Consider the following 23,432-nt stretch of genomic DNA (forward strand, 5'->3'; position numbering starts at 1 on the left):
ACATACTGATCAAGGAGACTAAGAACAAATGCAATGAATTTGACAAGAAGAAAGGTCATCTGTCAACTTTCAGGAATGCTTTTCAAAAGAGATCCAAACTGCCAGTATTAAGAAGAATGGGTCATAAATATAAAGAGAGATGATTGAGAAAGGAAGAGAAATGGGACAGGAACATGAAAGGATGTAGAAGGACAATAGCAGATAAACTGAAGTGCACAAAACCTGACACAAAAAGACATTTGTACAAGCATAATCTATAATTAACATAAAATACAAACAACCTAAATTATCTAACAATGTGTAAAAAATAAATGATTGCACAAATATAGAAGCATTGTCTGGTATCATGATTAAGAGAACAGACTCTCAAGCCAGACTGCTTAAATTTGAATTCTTATTTATTTATTTATTTATTTAAGACAAGGTCTCGCTCTTTCACCCAGGCTGGAGTGCAGTGGCACAGTCTCAGCTCACTGCAACCTCCCCCTCCTGTGCTCAAGTGACTGTCTTGCCTCAGCCTCTCAAGCAGCTGGGACTGTAGGCGCATGCCACCACACTTGGCTAACTTTTTTGTATTTTTTGTAAAGACAGGGCTTTGCCATGTTTCCCAGGCTGGTTTCAAACTTCTGGGCTCAATCCCTGATCCACCCACCTCGGTCTACCAGACTGCTGGGATTACAGGTGTCAGCCACCACGCCTGGCCGAATTTGAATTCTGACTCTACCACTTACTAGCTGAGTGACCATGGGCACTACTCTGTGCCTTATTTCCTCATTGCAAAATGGGATAATAACAATAATATCTACCTCATAGTGTGATGGGAAGATTAAATGAGTTAGTATTTGCAAAGCATTTAGAAGAATATCTGACATATAGTTAAGTACTATATAAGGGTGAATTATTATTATTAATACAATAGAATACCTGTGGTTGTTAAAAATGATATCAGAGAATTTCCAATGATTACCCAAAATATTGAGACTTAACATTTAACAACACATTGTTAAGTGAATACAGCTGGAAAAAATTGTATACATTATGTGATCATAATTTACACGCACAGAAAAAGACTAGAAACATAACAGGTCAACACGAGTTCACTCAAAAAGATGGGACTGTAGGGGATTATTATTTTAATCTTTATGCTTTTCTGTATCTATAAATGTTCTATCACAATAATTTATTATAGGTGGAAAAAATAAACATGAAAATAGAGAATTCTAGGCTAAAATGGCTGACTGAATATATATATATCTTTAATCTTTCTTCTGAAACCACAGGAAAATTATAAAAAAGTATTTTTAAAAAAATCTTCACAGACAGGGAGAACAGGAGAGCAGATAGCAGAAAAAAATAAAAGGAACCCAGAAACTATTGCAGGCAGTGGAGAAAGCTGAGAGGCAACCCAATTTACACTACAGGATCCACAAAAGCTCAGAAACCAGCAGCAACAGGTAATCTGTGAGTAAAGTGTGGTGGGGTGACTAATGGAAGAGAATTTTGTGAAAGCTTTTTGAGAAGCAGATACATCTATCATCTCCCTCACTCTAACTATAGCATATATCTGGAGGTTATTCTCCAGGTTGGAGAACATCAGACATGATTAAGGGCTTGGGTACTATATGCAGCTACATGGCACATGTCAAGACACCTGGCTCCTTTCCCCTAGACACCTCCCAGAATGCTGGCAGCCAGACGTTAACCCTTCAGCCAGGAGATTAGAATTTCCAGGTTTTCTTTGAGAAAAGTTACTATCCCAAGGCTTAAACCGTAAAGATATTGACAGAAGAGGGTCCACTAAAAACAGTGCACCTAGATCAGCAAACAGTGAAGTTCCAAGTCTATAAGCTTCCTACACACTCATAACATTCATTTAGTATTTTATTCTTACACTTTTAATCATATGCATACATACAACCAGCCATTGCCAGACCTTTGAGGAAATCTTGTAGCATGAAAGATAGAAATGAAAACAAAAAGGGAAAGTCAGCCTGAAGAAAATGATTCATTGAGAAAAAAATACTTATCATTAGTAACCCAAGAGAGGTATAATATGATACTGCACTCATGAAACACTGACAAGATGCTTTTTCAAAGGAACATTAAGAAAACAAGGCCAGGTGCAGTGGCTCATGCCTGTAATCCCAGCACTTTGGGAGGCCGAGGTGGGCAGATCACTGGAGGCCAAGAGTTCGAGATCAGCCTGGGCAACATAGTGAGACCCCGTCTCTATTAGAAATACAAAAAAATTAGCCAGACGTGGTGGCACAAGCCTGTAATCCCAGCTACTCCGAGGCTGAGGCACAAGAATATCTTGAACCTGGAGGTGGAGGTTTCAGTGAGCAGAAATCGCACCACTGCACTCCAGCCTGGGTGATGGGGCCAGATTCTGAAAAAAAAGAAAGAAAGAGAGAGAGGGAGGGAGGGAGGGAGGAAGGAAGGAAGGAAGGAAGGAAGGAAGGAAAAAAAGAGCTCTAGGGAGCTAAAATCTAACAGCAATAATGACAAAAATCAATATAAAATTCAAAATCTAGAAAGTAGAGCAAAAATACAGAGATAAAAATTACAAGAGAAAAAAATGAGAAATTTAGAGACAGTCCAGGAGTCCTCAACAAATACAGATGCTCCTTGATTTACAACTGTGTTACATCCCAGTAAACCCACTGTCAGTCGAAAATATTGTAAGTTGAAAATGCATCTAATACACCTAACCTACCAAACATCATAGCTTAGACTAGCATGGGCATTTTGTAGACATGGTGGAATGCAAAAACATAAAACACAACATCCAAAAATGCTAGCAACACAGTACACTGTAGAGTGTCTGTTGCTTGCCCTCATGTTGTGTGGCTGACTGGAAGCTGCAGCTTGCTGCTATTGCCCAGCATTACAAGAGAGTATCATACAGCTTATTGCTAGCCCGGGAAAAGATCAAAATTCAAAACTCAAAGTACAATTTCTACTGTAAGTATATTGCTTTCACACCATCATAATATCAAAAAACCATAAGTCAAACCATCATAAGTCAGGGACTATGTGTATTAGCAAACCAAATCCAGCCATATATAAAAAGAATAAAAGCCATGACAAGGCTACTCAGAGCATTTTACTTGTATTTATATTATATTACATACCCTCAAGTACCACTTCTTATAATATTAACTTTAGAGTTTTCTTGAAAATTTAATGATAACAAGCATTGAAATTAATCCTGGGAATGCACAACTGGTCAAAAATAGAAATCAAATCAATGTAATTCACCATATTAATAAACTAAAAAAAAAAGAAAACCATATGATCATCTCAATAAATGCAGAAAAAGCATCTGACAAAATCCAAAATCTATTACTGATAAAAAGTTCTCAGCAAAGGAAGAATAGAAAGAAAACTCCTCAACCTGACAGAGTTCATATATGAAAAATCCTCAGCTAACATACTTAGTTGTAAAAGACTAGATGCTTTCCCTCTGAGATCAGGAACAAGGCAAAGATATCCATTCTTACCACTTTTCAACATCATATTAGAGGTCTAGCCAGTGCTATACAGCAACATCAACACAAGCATCCAGATTGGAAAGGATGAAATACAACAGTCTCCATTCACAGCTGACATAATTACATACACAGAAAATCACAAAGACTCTATAACAAATCAGTGAGTTTAGCAAGGTGAGAAGATACAAGGGCAATATGTTGACACCAATCATATTTCTATACGCCTGCAATGAATAACTGGAACTTGGTTTGCAAAATGCCACTTATAGCACCAAAAAAAAGAAAAGAATGAAAAGGAAGAAAAAAATATGTAGGTATAAATCTAACAAAATATGTGCTGGAGCTACAAAATGCTGATGAAAGGCACTAAAGAGGACCTAAATAAATGGAGAGAAATACTGTATTCATTGACTGGAAGGTTTCATATTATGAAGCTACCAATAGTCCACAAATTAATCTATAGATTCAATGCAATCATAATCAAAATCTCAGCAGGACTTTTTGTACATATTAGCAAGCTGATGCTAGAATTTATATGGAAAGGAAAATAAACAAGAATAGCCAAAACAATCTTAAAGAAAGAACAACAAAGTTAGAGGACTCACATCACCTAATTTCAAATTTTGTTACAAAAATTTAGTAATCAGTCTGTGTGCAGTGGCTCCTACCTGTAATCCCAGCACTTCGGGAGGCCAAGGCAGGCGGATCACTTGAGGTCAGGAGTTTGAGACCAGCCTGGACAACATGGTGAAACCTCGTCTCTACTAAAAATACAAAAATTAGCCAGGTGTAGTAGTGGGTGCCTGTAATCCCAGCTACTTGGGAGGCTGAGGCAGGAGAATCGCTTGAATCCAGGAGGTGGAGGTTGCAGTGAGCTGAGATCATGGCACTGCACTCCAGCCTGGGTGACAGAGTGAGACTCTGTCTCAAAAAAAAAAAAAAATACAGCAATCAAGACCATATATTTGTGAGCTGATAGACACATAGATCGATGCAAAAGAACAGAGTCCAGAAACTGGCCAAACATATATGGGCAATTGATTTTGACAATGGTGCCAAGGTAATTAATGGAAAAAGAGCAGTCTTTTCTACAATTAGTACTGAAACCACAGGGTACCAATAAACAAAATAGAAAAAAAAAAAACTTTGAGCCACAACTCACATATACCCAAAAATTAAGTCAAAATGGATCACAGGCCTAGAGATAAACATAAAACTATGCATCTTTTACCAGAAAACGTAGAAGAAAATTTTGTGATCTTGGATTAGGCAGACTTCTTAAATACAATACAAAAAGCATATCCATAAATGAAAAAAAAAATGATAAATAGGACTCATCCAAATTAAATCCTTTCATTCTGCAAAAGACTCTGTTAAGATATTAAGAAGATAAGCACCGAGAAAATATTTGCAAATCACATATCTCACAAAGGACTTGTTTCCAGAATATATAAAGAACTCTCAAAACTCAACAATAAGAAAACAAACTAGCCAATTAAAAAACAAGCAAAAGATCTGAACAAATAAAAACATGCAAAGATGTTAAACATCATTAGTCATTATAGAATACAAATTCGAACCACAATGAAATACCAGTACACACCTATTCAAACGAGTAAAGATAAAGAAAACTGACAATACCAAGTGCTGACAATGATGTGAACAAACTAGCATTCTCATACATTGCTGGTAGAAATGTAAAATGGTAACAACCACTTTGAAAAATAATTGGACAGTTTCCTCCCTTCCTTCCTTCCTTCCTTCCTTCCTTCCTTCCTTCCTTCCCTTCTTCCTTCCTTCCTTTCTTCCTTCCTTCCTTTCTTTTTCCTTTCTTTCTTTCTTTTCTTTTTTTTAGATGGAGTTTTGCTCTTGTCACCCAGGCTGGAGTTCCGTGACACAATCTCAGTTCACTGCAACCTCCACCTCTTGGATTCAAGCGATTCTCCTGCCACGGCCTCCTGCGTAGCTGGGATTACAGGCATGAGCCACCACGCCCAGCTAGTTTTTGTATTTTTAGTAGAGATGGGGTTTCACCATGTTGGCCAGGTTGGTCTCAAACTCCTGACCTCAGGTGATTCACCCGCCTCGGCCTCCCAAAGTGCTGGGATTACAGGCATAAGCCACCACGTTTGGCCTAGGCAGTTTCTTATAAAGTTAAACATACTTTACTTTTTTTTTTTTTTTTTTTTTTGAGACAGAGTCTCGCTCTGTCGCCTGGGCTGGAGTGCAGTGGCCGGTTCTCAGCTCACTGCAAGCTCCGCCTCCCGGGTTTATGCCATTCTCCTGCCTCAGCCTCCGAGTAGCTGGGACTACAGGCACCCGCCACCTCGCCCGGCTAGTTTTTGTATTTTTAGTAGAGACGGGGTTTCATCGTGTTAGCCAGGATGGTCTCGATCTCCTGACCTCGTGATCCGCCCGTCTCGGCCTCCCAAAGTGCTGGGATTACAAGCTTGAGCCACCGCACCCGGCCAAGTTAAACATACTTTTCATATGACCTAGCAATTCCACTCCTAAGTATTTACCCAAGAGAAATGAAAACTTATGTTCACATAACAACCTGTTTTATGAATGTTTTACAGCAGTTTTGGCAACATTTATTCATAACCACCAAAAACTGGAAATAACCTAAATGTTCTTCATCTGCTGAATATATAAACTATGGCGCATCCCATACAATGGAATACTACTCAGTAATAAAAAGTAAGAAGTGAAATAAAACAGATCCAAAGGGCTCTATTTGACTCACTCTATGGCTTATTTATATGACATACTGAAAAAGGCAAAACTCCAGGGGTCGAGAACAGATCCACGGCTACCAGGGTTTCAGGTCAGGGAAGGGGTTGACTACAAAGGGATAGCATGAGGGAAGTGTTAGACTGATGGAATCTTTCTGCATCCGGATTGTGGTAGTGCTTCCACAACTCTATACATTTGTCAAAACTCAAAAGCATTGTACACCAAAAAGAATGAATTGTTGAAACAAATATATATTTAAATAGCATGCCTGCATGCGGTTCTTTGCATTATGTGATAACTGCAACATTATCTCAGGAATAAAATATATAATTATTTTTAAATTTACAAAAAAATTCTAAAAAGCGTTAGTGGTGGGCCCAAGGGGTATAAAGGGAAGAGCAGAATATATTTATAAGCAGAAAAAAGGGGCCTCAGTGGAGAAATAAAGTAGATATGCAAGAAAGGAGCAGTAATGAATTGAACAAAGCTGTGAAAGAAATGGAAGGGAACAGAATCAAGCACAGAAGCGGCCAAGTTCTAACTATCTTTCAAATCATAAATTAAGCATCATTACCTCCACAAAGCCTTCCCAGGAGCCCCAAAGTGGAAATTACCTTTTCCTCCTCTGAAACTCCACATCATTTTAAACATACTGTCTGATAACTCTTCCTAATTACTGTGAGATAGAATTATTAATACTTTACATGTCTTATCTCCTGTTCCTGCCCCAACAACCCACTAGATTATAAATTATTTGAAAGCAAAGTTTCAGGAGCAATTTATACTTCTTTCCTCCACAGTGCCTTGCATTGTGCTTTAAATATAGTAAAAACAAAACTGCAAAACCCACAATAAGGATGTTGAGTAAATCATGCAGAGAGTAGTAGTAGATGGTTTACTGATTGATTCTTGCATGTGATATTCCTTGTATTACAATCCAGTATAATGACTTTTGCACAATGGCACTTTTGTTATCAAACGTATTCAGTTATGGATTCATCTGAGTCTTGAATTTGAAGCAATAAATGTTCGAAAAAATATCAAGGACATCAGTTACTTACAAAAATATATTTAAAAGTTCACCTTGGCCAGGCGCAGTGGCTCACGCCTGTAATCCCAGCACTTTGGGAGGCTGAGGCGAGTGGATCACCTGAGGTCAGGAGTTCAAGACCAGCCCGGCCAACATGGCAAAACCCCGCCTCTACTAAAAATACAAAAATTAGCCTGGCATGGTGACACATGCCTGTAATCCCAGCTACTCGGGAGGCTGAGGCAGAAGAATCACTTGAACCTGGGAGGCAAAGGTTGCAGTGAGTCAAGATTGCACCATTGCACTCCAGCCTGGGTGACAGAGCAAGAGTCCGTCTCAAAAAAAAAAAAAAAAAAATCACCTCAGGAAAGACCACCCATTCTAATTCCCTTGAAAAGTTATAGAAAAAGCAGATGGCTCTACAAGATTGGAGGTGGGGGGTGCAGGGGGTGCATTAGGCTCATTTTAAGTAAGTCAAAAGTATAATTTAAAAAAAAAATTCTGGCCAGGCATGGTGGTCTCATGCCTGTAATCCCAATATTTTGGAAGGCCAAGGCAGGAGGAGTGCTTGAGGCCAGGAGTTTAAGACCAGCCTGGGCAACACTGCAAGACACTTTCTCTACAAAAACTTAAAAAATTAGCCAGGCATGGTGGTGCATACCTGTAGTCTCAGCTACTTGGAAGGTTGAGATGGGAGGATCGCTTGAGCCCAGGAGGTCGAGGCTGCAGTGAGCCATGGTTGGGCCACTGCCCTTCAGCCTGGGCGACAGTGAGACCCTGTCTCAAAAAAAAAAAAATTCTGAGGTACATGTATTTAATGTGCAAGTTTGTAATGTTCAATTATATCAATGACCTGTTTTTTCTTTCTGTACATATGCTTACTCATCTTTCAATGACCTTATTTATTTCCATGGAGTTTAGGGATAATAAGCCATATGTAGATAAAATATTATCAGTCTACTGAATATATCACTGAATTGCATCATCGATGGCATACTCAGTTACAGAGCATTATGAATTCATCTACTCTCATTTTGTCACTGATATACTCATTTTGGATATGATATACTCAATCAGTATATCACGCACATGTAAGTGAATTTACTCTGTAAAACTTTTAGTGTAGGACCTCTTTTCCTATGATGATACACTTCCAGCGTTAAAAACGTGGAAATTTTGTTACAAATAGTAAGTTAAGTACCACATAACAATTAAGATATAATTCATTAGTACTTCCTTAAAAACAAAACAAAAAGACTGTCCTTCAGAACATGCCAAGGAAAGAATTTTTTTCTTTCTATGAATGAATGAAACATGATATGGGAATGAGTTGTGCACATCCCACCCCCCAAATTCATATGTAGAAGCCCTAACCTCCAATGTGATGATATTTGGAGACAGGGCTTTTCAAACCCAAGTAGGTCCCTATGATGGGATAGTGCCCTTATAAGTAGAGACAGTGGCCGGGCGCGGTGGCTCACGCCTGTAATCCCAGCACTCTGGGAGGCCAAGGTGGGCGGATCATGAGGTCAGGAGATCGAGACCATCTTGGCTAACACGGTGAAACCCCGTCTCTACTAAAAATACAAAAAATTAGCTGGGCGTGGTGGCGGGCACCTGTAGACACAGCTACTTGGGAGGCTGAGGGAGGAGAATGGTGTGAACCCGGGAGGCAGAGCTTGCAGTGAGTCGAGATTGCACCACTGCACTCCAGCCTGGGCGACAGAGCGAGACTCTGCCTCAAAAAAAAAAAAAAAAGTAGAGACAGCACTCTCCGTCTCTCTGTGTGTATCAGTCTCTCTCTCTATCAGTCTCTCTCTCTCTCCCCACCCCCAGCCCTGCCATGTGAGGACACAGGGATAAAGGCAACCATCTGCAAGCCAAGAAGAGAGCTCTGACCAGAAGCCAACTACGCTAGCACCCTGTTTTTAAGCCACTCTGTCTACGGTGTTTTGTTATGGCAGTCCAAGCTGACTAAGACAAAAACATATCAAGGAATTTGGAGACAAAACCCTAAGCAATTCAGCACTTTATCAGTGAAGTACTGCAGGAAGAGGAATAGATAGGATGCAGGAGAGGGGACACTGAGGTATATACAGCCTGGCCCTTTTACTGACTTCAGGTGAGACCCAGAACAAGTTGGTCTTTACTTTGTAGTTTGGCTACAGATTCTGCATCTATATAATTACAGGACTGGATAAGCTACTCTGACAGCCACTGCACAGCACCACTCCCACCCTCACTTTAACTATGACTGTACCTTGAAACTGCAGTCACTAACGACGCTGCAGTGACTAGGTGAGACAGGAAGAAATAATCACTGAAGGGAGCAACAAGGAGAATAACAAAATGTCGTGCATAAATTGCAACTCTAGCATGACAGAATGCAAAATGTATAACTGAGATAAACATTTATGAAATCTGCTTCAAAAACAAAGATCAAAATTGAATACTGGCCGGGAGTGGTGGCTCATGCCTGTAATCCCAGCACTTTGAGAGGCCAAGGCAAGTGAATCACCTGAGGTCAAGAGTTCGAGATCAGCCTGGCCAACATGGCAAAATCACATCTCTACTAAAAATACAAAAGTTAGTTGGGCATGATGGTGCCCACCTGTAGTCCCAGCTACTGGGGAGGCTGAGGTGGGAGGATCACTTGAGACTGGGAGGCAGAGGTTGCAGTGAACCGAGATTGTGCCACTGCACTCCAGCCTGGGTGACAGAGTGAGACCCTGTCTCAAAAAAAAAATTGAATACTGCACCACCATCACCATCTCTTTGTACTAAAGCTTAAGATGTACAAAAAAAAAAAAAAAAAGAATGCAGATACAACAGAAAGTGAATGCTGCGACTACACAAAGCACAGTGGTCATTCATGTCCTTCCTACTCTTTGTTATAGTATACAATGATTTTTTTTCCAAGATGAAGTATAAGGAAGCATATAATTGCATAGGGAAAAGAGAATGTGAGATACTAACCCCGGACATAATAGTGCTGTCAGCAAGGCATTTGTCTTCCACTTAACACCTCTAAATGCTGATGAAGTAAAAAACAGAACAGTTACTTTAGCAACTTGATTTAGTTCACTTTACAAATACTTTAGAGTAATCAAGGCACAATTACATTTTCATAGGTTGGCTAAAATTCCCCTACGCATTTTTTTTTTTTTTTTTTTTTACTTTACAGCCTTTTAATTTCTACATTTAACACAGCAACTTCCTGGAATAATAACAGTTGAAATGCTTACTCTTATACATTATAGCAGACACATATCTAGCAGGGGTTCCCAGAAGGACCCATAACACAGTGGCACAGGTCATTAAAGCTCCTCCATTGGCAGGGGAAGGAAAACCAAGGCAGGACAGACCTAAAGGCACAAAAATGAAATAGAAAACCAGCAACAATAATAGTTTCAAAAGTACATAGGACTTTATAAGAAATTAAGCACAACCTTATTAAGACATTATATGAAACAGCACACAGGGAAATTATCTAATGGGAGTACTACAAGCAAGGGATGCTACAAGCAAATGTTATTTGCTTGGCTAAGTACTTGACACTTTCTCTTAATGAAAAGGTCTGATTTTCCATTCAAGGTAAGTAGAAGTAAGTTTTCATAAGTTGAATTAGTCTTAATTTCACTGTCTAAATCAAAATTACACAAAATATCTCCCCCTTTCCCACTTCAGTAGTCACTCCAAAAACAGCAAGTCTTTTTTCCCCAAAGAAATTTCCTTCTGTTTCCTTTTATTCAAGGTGAGGAATGAAAAAACTCAAAGTGAGACTTGGTCTCAGGAAAATATAACCCTAAAAGCTGATTTTTGAAATTATCATTGACATCTGAAACACCTAATGAGCCATTTTTTACAGCAGCTTTGTTTATGAAAATCACTACTCTGGCTATCGAAAACTGACAAGCTCCATGTTTAGTTTATAAATGAAGGCCCTAGAGTTCATCAGCCATTGTGAGCCCACTACAGATGCCATTCCACTTATACACTTAAAGACCAGCACTTAGGCTTGCTGTAGCATTTCAAAATGCTAGCTTTTGAATCATGAACTCCCTTAGCCCACTTAAAATATGATTCTACTCACATACTGATTTTAAGAATGCATTTATTTTGCAAAGCAAGGAATATACGTATTGGAGTTTACAATAAACTATTCAAAACTAAAGAAGCTATGGAAGGTGCTTGATATAGGAAGATACTTAGACTCATATCCTTAATTTGAGAAGACAGAAATGTAAATACTATAAAACGCAGATTTCCATAAACTTTGGGGTATAATTTTCCAAGTCCCTTTGTACAAAGGAATCAAAGTTTAACATATGCCGGCAGCTTACTATGCATGTTTAAGACATATCTGAGCGTACTCATTTAAAGTAATAAAGGTCATAAACAAAACTTGTGTTCCTTGACCCAGGAAGGCTGACAGCAACATTATGTTCTTTGGGGGCCTGAAAACAACTGCATGAATCATCTTCCAGCCAAGCCCCTACTGGGCATCCTCCTACACATAAGAAAGTCTCTAATAAGCATACAAGTTACTATGACAGAAAGTTACAAGACCTCTGAAAGTTAGTTGAAATGGAATTTTCCTTTAAAGGCAGACTAACCAGAAATCAGTGGCTCATTATGAATTTAGCAGGTCTCTGGAAGGTACATGATCCTGCCACGCAAATGAATCACTGCCTTACTCAAAGTTTTGCATCCGAGGGAGTGTGTTAATTACATAAAACACGCAACTGATTTGCTTTTCATGAAGAAAGCAAAATGATTTAACCTACATAAGGAACTTGACCAATGTAATAGCAATTAAAAATTGACCAATACACAAGTGGTCACAAGAGTCAAAACAGTATAAATAGTATAACCTATAGTATTTTGCAATGTTTGATATTGTTATCTCATACTTCCAATCAATGAAAATCTTTAATAATGATATTTTGAGAGTTCAGAAACACATAAAAAAGGATATAACCAAAAAGTTGATAATAAACAACTCTCTAATAAATCTCCCTGTTATTTTAAAAAAATTTACTCAACTCTGTACTTTCTGATTTGGTATAACATACAAAATCACTAGGCATAAAAAATGTGTTGTATTCAAGGTGCAATACTCTAAGTAGAAATATAACATTGATGAAAACTGGGCAGAATAGGCACTTAAGTATTTGTTGAATCAAATATATGCATTTTTACTTGTGGGAGAATTCATCTTATTATATCTGATAATATCTTTATGGAAAGTCCTTAATATGATGTTAGCCACCGTTCCAGATAAGAAAAGAATAACAATAAAGGAATTCACCATAGTAGAAAATTTAAGAAAGAAAAAAAGAGAAGTTAAATCTCAAAATTTCCTAATTGAGCACTGAGAAAAAAATGCATGTACCTATAAAAGAAAGACATTCAAATTATCATTATGTCAATCAGTTTTCTAACGTTAAATTTCAATTAGTGACTGAATGCATCAATATATTAAGTGAACTTAAAGTTAAAGCAACACTATTCTTAAGGTTATTTTTAGAAAACTTTAAGAGTACCTTCTCAAAGAGAAATAAGAAGAAGTAAATAAGATCTGTAACACAAACTTAGTTTGGGAGCATGGAACTGACAACCTAAGTTCAGGAGACACAGGTTGAACTAATGGCTGACTGGCTTCTTAGCCAACGGATCAAGGCCATAGTCTTTAACTCTATTACTCTATGAGCGTCAGGGCAAAGATCCCAAGGACCACTTATCTATATCTACCAGTTCTTACTGTTTCTAAAACTAAAACTTAAAAACTATCCCCAAAGCAAAGCCAATGCCTTCTGCCATCCCATCTCCCCAGCCAAACCCATACACACCCAAAAAAGTTTCACCAGAATCTATGAAAAGTCCAACACTGTTTTAGCGAGATGCCAATAAGAAGACTGACGTCTAAATGTCTGTTAAATGTTGTAAGTAAATTAAGTCATCACAGAAACTGAAATACAGTACATTTGTTGTTACATTACTACTACTAGAAATTAGCCCTCATAATCCATCTAGAGGCCCTTCACTTTCACAATCCCTTTGGAGAAAACATTTAAATAAATTGTATCTGAGGAGACTTCTGGGTGGTGACAAAATGGGATTGGAACTGTTGCCCAAACAGAAGCCTCTCTGGAAAAGCTACCATAGGAAGAAGCAAGAGGACAAAGAGGAGGAGGAGGAGGAGAAGGAGGAATAATAGGAATAAGGAAAGGAGAGGAAGGGTATTTTCATTTTAAAGTCAGTGGGAGTATAAGGAGAATCATCATTCCAGAAGACCATGCTCATAGTATCACAACATTCCTTACTTTCACTTTTTTAATTTTTAATTTTTATTTTATTTTTAGAGACAGGGTCTCTTCATGTCGCACAGGCTGGTCTTGAACTACTGACCTTAAGTGATCCTCCCACCTCGGCCTCCCAAAGCCCTGGGATTACAGGTGCGAGCCACCACACTGGGCCCTTACTTTCATTTTTACTTTTGTAATCTCCTTTGACCCATGATTGCTTTATTACAGGATATAAAGACAACAAGGAATAAAATACTATACAGACAAATTAATTTCTTTTTGACCAGCTTCTCTGTTCAGTCTCCTAAGTTACTAACTTCACATCCTACTCCCACTCTCAGCATTTTATCACAGCCCAAATCATTAATTATGTTATCAGTTGGTCCATCCCTCAGTGAGTCCATCCCATGTGAAACGACTCTTTCTATAGTCACGGACTTCTAATTCTGTGGCTTCATCCTGTTGAAGATTCCTGAGGAATCAAGTCCTTTCACTCTGCGTCCACTAGAATGTACCTTCAGGCAAGCAGAAGCCTCCTCTGCCTTATCCACTGTTGAGCTCAGAGCCTACCATAGCATCACAATAGGGACTAAAAAGAGTAAATGGTCCTTCACTAGCAGACATTATTTCCATACCATCCTCTCCTCTATATGATCTGCCTTGATTACACAGCCACTTGAAGTTGTGGGTTTGTCATAAGAAATCCTTTCACCCTTTTCTCACCCCTTCCCAGATTTTTATAACATCCCTACCTTCCTCTACTCCAGCTGGTTACTATTTTTCCTAACTCTCTACTGTGCCTGAACTTTTTGAACCCACAAACAAAAGCTTCCATTCCGTTTTATTTTTCATCTCTTGCACAGTGTCAACTTCCACAGTCATATCTCACTGACTCCCCACCCCAATATTCATTCCATGCAGACGTAGTATCTCCATGACATTTCAGGTTGCTCTTTCCCTTCAGCATAAACATTAACATATTTAAAACACATTTATCTTTTTTTTCACTGTGTATGTGAGGAGTGGAAGGGAGAAGAGGAGAGAGGAAACTACAGTCACAGAGAAGGAAAAAGATGTAACCCAAGATCATCTGTGATAACAAAATATGTTAATTTAAATATATGTATTTACATTTCTACCTCAAAATTACTTACTTTTTGCTACATTAAGTACTTACCTAAACCACTGAATATTAGTATGAGGCACGGACTCCAAAATCTAATCCCACCTAGAAGCCCACTTGACAGTTTTGTTTTCCTAAAATGGGAATATAAAATCATATAACCAAACATTAGTTGAGTTTTTGCTGGTTATAATCCTAAAACCAATGGAAAAACGATTCTGTGTGTACTTTCTCCATTTCTTTACTTCTAACTTCATGGAATGATGTGATCTACTTTGACATTTTTTAATTTTCTTTTTTGTTTTTGTTTTTTGTTTTTGTTTTGTTTTTTTTGAGATGGAGTCTCACTCTGTCGCCCAGGCAGGAGTGCAGTGACACCATCTCAGCTCACTGCAGCCTCTGCCTCCTGGGTTCAAGCGATTCTCCTGCTTCAGCCTTCTGAGTAGCTGGGATTACAGACGTGAGCCACACCCAGCTAATTTTTGTATTTTTAGTAGAAATGGGGTCTCGCCATGTTGGGCAGGTTGGTCTCGAACTCCTGACCTCAGGTGATCCACCCGCCTCAGCCTCCCTACGTGCTGGGATTACAGGTGTGAGCCACCGTGCCTGACCTTCTTATTTTCATTTCCTAATATTCTACCTAATTTAAAAGAGACTAGGAGGAAATAATTTTAGCTTGCTACTCTTCACCAATAATAGCATCTCTTTGCTACTACTTTTTTGTAACCCTAAATCCACCCCATACTTCATTTCATTTTGTCCCTTTTGTCCTGATCATATTTCCATCTGCAAAGGTACACAAGGGTATATATAATGAGAGTCACTGTAGCTTTGTTTGTAAATTTAAAAACCTAGAAACAACCAAATATGCCCACCACAATGAGAATAAACTATGGTAATCCATGCAAATAATATGCAACCATTAAAAAGAATGATGTACATCTATAAGTGACAATATGTCTATGAAATAGCATTAAGTGAAAAAAGAAAGGTGAAAAGTATGTGTGGCAAGATTCCACTTTTTCCCAAGGATATGATATACATATCTTGTAGGTACAAATATTTTTCTGGAAGGATAAATAAGAAAAAATAATGCTTATACTGTTAGATGGAGAGAGTAGGAATTGGAGGGTAAAGGAAGGGAGAAATTTACTTATACCTTTCCTATTTGGTTTCAAGTCTTCACCATACACAAATATGCAAATGTTATTGATATTATTACTTAAATTCAACTAAAAGACAACTTGCTTCACTGCAACCCACCAACTCCACCCTCTGCAAGCAGGTTTGTTATTAGGGTATTTTGTTTGATTATAAAACCTTGTTTAACTACTTAACCCATCATTTGTTTTTTGTTGTTGTTGTTGTTTGGTGGTGGTGGTGTTGTTGTTGTTGTTGTTGTTGTTGTTTTGAGACAGAGTCTTGCTCTGTCACCCAGGCTGGAGTGCAGTGGCACAATCGCGGCTCACTGCAGCCTCAACTTCCCGGCTCAAATGATCCTCCTACCTCAGCCTCTCAAGTACCTGGGACCACAGGTATGTGCCACAGTGTCCAGCTAATGTTTTAGTTTTTTTGTAGAGATGAGATCTCGCTATGTTGCCATGGCTGGTCTTAAATTCCTGGGCGCAAGCAATTTGTCTACCTCAGGCTCCCAAAGTGCTGGGATTACAGGCACAAGTTACCATGCCCTGCCCATTTCTTATATTTTACATTTTTTGTATGTTAAGTATTTTGGTGGTGAGTGCCTATTGTCCTAGCCACCCATGAAGCTGAGTTGAGAGGATCACCTGAGCCAGGGAGTTTGTGGCTGCAGTGAGCTGTGACTGTGCCACTGCACTCCAGCCTGGGCAACAGAGTGAGACCCTGTTTCAAGAAAAAAAAGATTTTCTTTTATGTTGTAGTTTTCAGTACTGAAAAAAACATAAGAAAACACAATTATGAATGAAGTTGTTTCTGCTGATGTGTGATCAAATTCAACTTGTCAAGAGCTTTAAGATATTGCCAATATATTATTATCTTTTTTTTTTAATTATACTTTATGCTCTAAGGTACTGTTCTCTCTCATAGGTGGGAATTGAACAATTAGATCACTTGGACACAGGAAGGGAATATTATTATCTTAAATGATAATCCCCGGCCACGCACGGTGGCCCATGCCTGTAATCCCAGCACTTTGGGAGGCCAAGGCAGGTGGATCACCTGAGGTCAGGAGTTCAAGACCAGCCTGACCAACATGGAGAAACCCCGTCTCTACTAAAAGTACAAAATTAGCCAGGCGTGGTGGCGCATGCCTGCAATCCCAGCTACTCAAGAGACTGAGGCAGGAGAATAGCTTGAACACAGGAGGCAGAGGTTGCGGTGAGCCAAGATCGCGCCATTGCACTCCAGCCTGGGCAACAAGAGCGAAACTCCATCTCAGAAAAAAAAAAAATTATAACCCCCAATAAATACTTAAGCCATTATTGCAGTGTTATTATCCCTCAAGTCCATGGCATGATCTTAGCAAAAGAAAAACACAGGCACAGATTGACCAAGCTATGCTTGAAATATCTTTGGATTTTTTTTTTTTTAATGAAGTTTGGGGCACATGAAGAAAGTCACTATATGTTGTTTTTTTAAAAAATAAAAACCCAAATGAAAGATTTTAATTAAAATGAGTTTTATAGGAAGGAAAAATAATCCAGAAAAAAAAGATTAAAGAAACAAAAATTTGGAAAAAAATTATTACGAATTTTTTTTATCTTTTTATTTTTCTTTTTTGTGACAGGGTCTTGGCTCTGTCACCCAGGCTGGAGCGCAGCGGCTCAACTTCCCGGGCTCAAGTGATCCTCCCACCTCAGCCTCCCAAGTAGCTGGGACTACAGCCATGCACCACCACTACTCTTAGATAATTTTCATGTTGCCAGCGCTGGTCTTGAACTCCTGGCTCAAGCCATCCTCCCACTTCACCTTTCCAAAGTACTGGGATTACAGGCGGGAGCCACCGCACCTGGCCTAAACAAAAATAAATAAATAAACAAATAAAAACATGAAAAAAGCCTTTTTAAATTGGGCTTTAATCCTACAATAGATTTGAGGTAAATCCTGACGAGCACATGACCATCGTTAACGCTACCAATGACGGGACAGGTTAGCATCATGTGCCTCCTCATGTATTCCTACCAAGAATGCAGGCATCTGGTCATGAGGAAACATCCTTAAGACTCAAGATGATAGTCATCATACAGAATGTAATGTCTGTACCCTTTAAAAATTTCAAGGGTATGAAAGACTAACGAACTTAGTCTAGATTGCAGGAGACCAAAACCATAATCCTGGATAGGACTGTGAACCAGAAAGGGAAAGAGTAACACTGTTGACCAGCTGGCAAAATCTGCATGGATGGATGTGGATTGGACAGTATTGATTCCTGATTTGGAGGGTTGTATGCTGGTAGGAGAGAGACCTCGTTTTGAGGAAGTACCCTCTGGAGTGTTTAGGGGTGATTAGACAACCTCTAGCTCTCAAAAGATTCAGAGAAAGACTAATGATAATGCACACCCACACAGAAGAATGAACAATGAAGCAAATGAGGTACAATGTTAACAGTCGGGATATCTGGCTAAAGGGACTACTGGAATTCTTTGTACTGTTCTGGCAATTCTTCTGTAAGTCTGAAACTGTTTCAAAATCAATTATTTTTTAAAAACCTATAAGAAAATAATAATTTATAGAACTGATAAATCAAAAGGTAAATACTTCATGAACGAACTTAGCCATCTATTAAAATATTGTTGCATTTTTCTAGGAACTCCTTCTTTAAAAAAATATTTTTGCAACAGTAAAATGTGAGTTATTTTGTGACCATTTGAATTACATGCACCTCTTTACCAGCCTATCCATTGGTTTAACTGAGTTAATTCATATCAAGTCATAAAAAAAAACAGAGCAATACTTTCAAATATGCAGTATGAAGTCTGGATTTTAAGTACAAAGAGAGACAGGGCAATCTGCAATTGCTATACAGTCATTTTTTTGCACCAAACATTGCCATCTACTGGAAATAACAGACCACAACACGTATTACTCTTCCCTAGGAAAGTAAAAAATTATTTAAAAATCGTAAGGCATATTTGAGAACGAAATGACAAATACGAAAAGATAACTAAGTGGTAGAAACCATTTTTAACCCATTTAAAATGAATGAATTATGCTGCATCTTTGCATTCTAGAGTTTCAAAATCTTTTATAAGACAGCAATTCTCATAAAATCATATGAGGTAAACAGGTCTCTAACGCTGGTAATAATGGAGGCACAAGAAACAAATGTAGAAACATACAAGACTTCTTGATCCACGACACAGTACCCTATGATAGGTCTCATTCAATAAAAATTCATGAAGGGGCCGGACGCGGTGGCTCACGCCTGTAGTCCAGCACTTTTGGAGGCCGAGGTGGGTGGATCGTTCGAGTTCAGGATTTTGAGACCAGCCCGGGAAACATGGCGAAGCCCCGTTTCTACAAAAAATACAAAAATTAGAGGGGCATGGTGGCGCGCGCCTGTGCTCCCAGCTACTTCGGGGACTGAGGTGGGAGGATGGCGTGAACCTGGGAGGTCGAAGCTACAGTGAGCCAAGATCGCGCCACTGCACTCCAGCCTGGGCGACAGAGTGAGACCCTGTCTAAAAAATAAAATAAAAATTTAAATTTAAAAAAAAAAAAAATTCATGCAGGGACTCAAAAAAGAAGCCGGCTGGCAATTCTATCTTCTAGTCCAGTTGTTCTCAACGAGAGGAGCAGCACCCTCTGGGGGCAGAATGAGAATGTGCGGCGACGCTGCTGGTATTGAGTAACGGAGATGTCCTGCAAGGCACAGGGAGACCCACACAATGGAGAACTGAGAACTGTACAGTGTCTTACAACTCTTTCAAATGCCCCACTCAACTTTCATGTGGATGCAAAACTGCGTATGATTACCTGAGCCTAGATTCTAACTCAGCCACACCTTTATTTTATTTTATTTTATTTTATTTTATTTTATTTTAATACAAGGCCTCTGTCTGTTGCCCAGGCTGGAGTGCAGTGGTGCAATCACTGCTCACTGCAGCCTCGACCCTCCAAGCTCAAACGATCCTCAAACCTCAGCCTCCTGAGTAGCTGGGACCACAGGTGTGCCACCACGCCCGGCTAATTTTTTCTTTCTTTCTTTCTTTCTTTTTTCTTTTTTTACAGACAAGGTGTCACTCTGTTACCCAGGCTGGTCTTGAACTCCTGGGCTCAAGTAATCCTCCCACCTTAGCCTCCCAAAGTCCTGGGATTATAGGCGTGAGTCACTGCACCCAGCCCTAACTCCCTTTTACAGATAAAGTATTTTTACACGGTTTCGATATTCGCTGATATTTTTTCCCAAGAACACAACTACCATGTCAATTGAAGGAAAATGGTACTATGTTTGGCTTGGAATTTTGCCAAAATTAATCATTTAGAGTTATGTGGTATTTGAGCCACCAGTGCATCCTTTTTTTTTTTTTTTTTTTTTTTTTTTGAGACGATGTCTGCTCTGTCGCCCAGACTGGAGTGCAGCGGCACGATCTCGGCTCACTGCAAACTCCACCTCCCGAGTTCACACCATTCTCCTGCCTCAGCCTCCGGAGTAGCTGGGACTACAGGCACCCGCCACCATGCCCGGCTAATTTTTTCTGTTTTCAGTAGAGACGGAGTTTCACCCTGTTAGCCAGGGTGGTCTCGATCTCCTGACCTTGTGATCCGCCCGCCTTGGCCTCCCAAAGTGCTGGGATTACAGGCGTGAGCATCCGCGCCCGGCCGTGCATACTATTTTTATATGCATGTGTTGCCACATTTACAAAAATTATACCCATGGATGCAAGCATCTGACAACGACTGAAATATACACCTATTACAAAATTTATTAAAAGTTACCTCCCTTTTGTTTCTCCTTTATATTGTAGTTAGGATGTTATATTGATGTTTGTTGAAACTATGTATATAGACAAGTTTCATTATCTCTTACCTATTAGCCTCATTTTAGAATAGTAAAAGGAGAGTTATAAACTATTTGTTATTAAACGAGGACATTGGCCGAGCGCGGTGGCTTATGCCTGCAATCCCAGCACTTTGGAGGCCGAGGAGGGTGGATCATTAGGTCAGGAGTTTGAGACCAGCCTGGCCAACATAGTAAACCCCGTCTCTACTAAAAATACAAAAAAAATTGCCAGGTGTGGTGGTGGGCGCCTGTAATCCCAGCTACTTGGGAGGCTGAGGCAAGAAGAATCGCTTGAACCTGGGAGGCAGAGGTTTCAGTGAGCAGAGATCACACCACTGCACTCCAATCCAGGTGACAGGTGACAGTGCGAGACTCTATTGCAAAAAAAAAAAAGGACATCACTGTGATTGGGTTGAGAATTACCAATCGAGTTCAACTCCTTCAATTTATTATGGTGAAACTGAGATCCAGAGGGGAAATTTTGGAATTCTCAATTCAGTTCATGGTCCATGCTGCCTGAAAATCAGAAATACATTTTCCAATAAAAGCAATGCTCTTATTGAAAAAAGCAATGCCTTTTTTTTTTTTTTTTGAGACAGAGTCCCACTCTGTCACCTGGGCTGGAGTGCAGTAGTGCAATCTTGGCTCACTGCAACCTCCATCGCCTGGGTTCAAGAGATTCTCCAACCTCAGCCTCCCGAGTAGCTGAGATTACAGGACCCCACCACCATGCTGGGCTAATTTTTGTATTTTTAGTAGAGGTGGGGCTTCACCATGTTGTGCAGGCTGGTCTTGAACTCCTGACCTCAGGTGACCACACCTGGCCACAATGCTTTAAATTTAGCTAGAGTCCCAGGCTAGCCAACAAATGGAGCTTATGTAACTCAACTATATAGCTAACATTAATGTGATTACTACGAAACCAAAAAGTCTTTGTTTGGTGATATAAAAACAGTACATTTTTGGCTGGGCGCAGTGGCTCACACCTATAATCCCAGCATTTTGGGAGGCTCAGGTAGGTGGATCACCTAAGGTCAGGAGTTCAAAACCAGCCTGGCCAACATGGTGAAACCACACCTTTACTACAAATACAAAATTAGCCGGGCATGGTGGCGCATGCCTGTAATCCCAGCTATTCAGGAGGCTGAGGCAGGAGAATCGCTTGAACCCAGGAGGCAGAGGATGCAGTGAGCCGAGATCATGCCATTGCACTCCAGCCTGGGCAACAAGAGTGAAACTCTGTCTCAAAAAAAAAAAAAGAAAAGACGGTACATTTTTAAAGCAAAAGTATTATGAATAGAAACACCTTATCATGGCATTCAGTAATTCATAATAGACATTCAGTGTTCATAATTCATAATAGGCATTCAATAAATTCATAATAGGCACTCAGTTCATAATAGGCACTCAAGAAACATTTATTATATAAATTGATAAACAAAAGGTCTTCACTCAAATGTTAATCTTTATGACTCATCCCTCCTGAACAAATGTATTATAAATTCCAAATTTTACACCCATTTGGGAACCTATATTATTTTCTGAAAACATTAAAGTGCACTTTCAAGACAGTTAATTAAAAAACAAAATAGGGCCGGGCGTGGTCACTCACGCCTATAATCCCAGCACTTTGGGAGTCCGAGGTGGGCAGATCACCTGAGGTCAGGAGTTGGAGACCAGCCTGGCCAACATAGTGAAACCCTGTCTCTACTAAAAATATAAAAATTAGCTGGGTGTAGCAGAGGGCACCCGTAATCCCGGCTACTCAGGAGACTGAGGCAGGAGAATTGATTGAACCTGGGAGGCAGAGGTTGCAGTGAGCTGAGATCACACCACTGCACTCCAGCCTGGGCAACAGAGGGAGACTCCATCTGAAAGAAAAAAAAAAAAAAACAGGCCAGGTGCAGTGGCTCACACCTATAATCTCAGCACTTTGGGAGGCTGAGGCAGATGGATCACTTGAGGTCAGGAGTTCGAGACCATCCTGGCCAACATGGTGAAACACCATCTCTACTAAAAATACAAAAATTAGCCAGGCATGGTGGCCCATGCCTATAGTCCCAGGTACTCGGGTGGCTGAGGCACAAGAATCACTTGAACCTGGGAGGTGGAGGTTGCAGTAAGCTGAGATCATGCCACTGCACTCCAGTCTGGGTGAAAGAGTGAGACACCGTCTCAGAAGAAAAAAAAAAATTCAAACTAAAAATTATTATATTGCCTCTGAACTTCTCTGTGTCTAGGCTTGATCAGGGCTCAGACCCACAAGCTCAGCTGATGATTATAGGCTCTGGGTCCAAACAGCAGTTTGCAGGTGACTGCAGCAAAGTGGTAAGACAGGTACAGGAGAATGGAGATCGTAATCCAGGTGACTGAGGAGCCACAACTGTTGCATGGCTCTGACATCTATAAGTGGTTCATCATGCGCATAGAGTTCAGCTTCCTGTTCACGTTCCCCAACCCCAACCCTGTGTCAGGATTGCGTCTCCTCTCTACTGGCCACATGAATGTCTTTGTGTGCCATAGCCAGGCATGGTGGTGCATGCCTGTAATCCCAGCCACTTGGGAGGCTGAGGCACCAGAATCACTTGAACCCGGGATGCGGAGGCTGCAGTGAGCCAAGATCACATCACTGCACTCCAGCCTAGGTGACACAATGAGACTCTATCTCAAAAAATAAAATAAAATAAAAAGAAGAAGATGTCTTTGTGCACCAGAAGCACGTCTAAGACAGTGTATTTCTCCCAGTCAAGGGCCTAGA

General features: G+C 39.8%; 1 pseudogene; it reads right to left on the reverse strand.

Moving 5' to 3' along the window:
- LOC117077868 overlaps nt 1-23,432 on the reverse strand; it is a 73,768-nt pseudogene that overhangs the window by 44,549 nt on the left and 5,787 nt on the right.

The sequence above is a fragment of the Trachypithecus francoisi genome, unplaced genomic scaffold, assembly GCF_009764315.1.
Source record: "Trachypithecus francoisi isolate TF-2019V2 unplaced genomic scaffold, Tfra_2.0 Lachesis_group6, whole genome shotgun sequence".
Lineage (NCBI taxonomy): Eukaryota > Metazoa > Chordata > Mammalia > Primates > Cercopithecidae > Trachypithecus > Trachypithecus francoisi.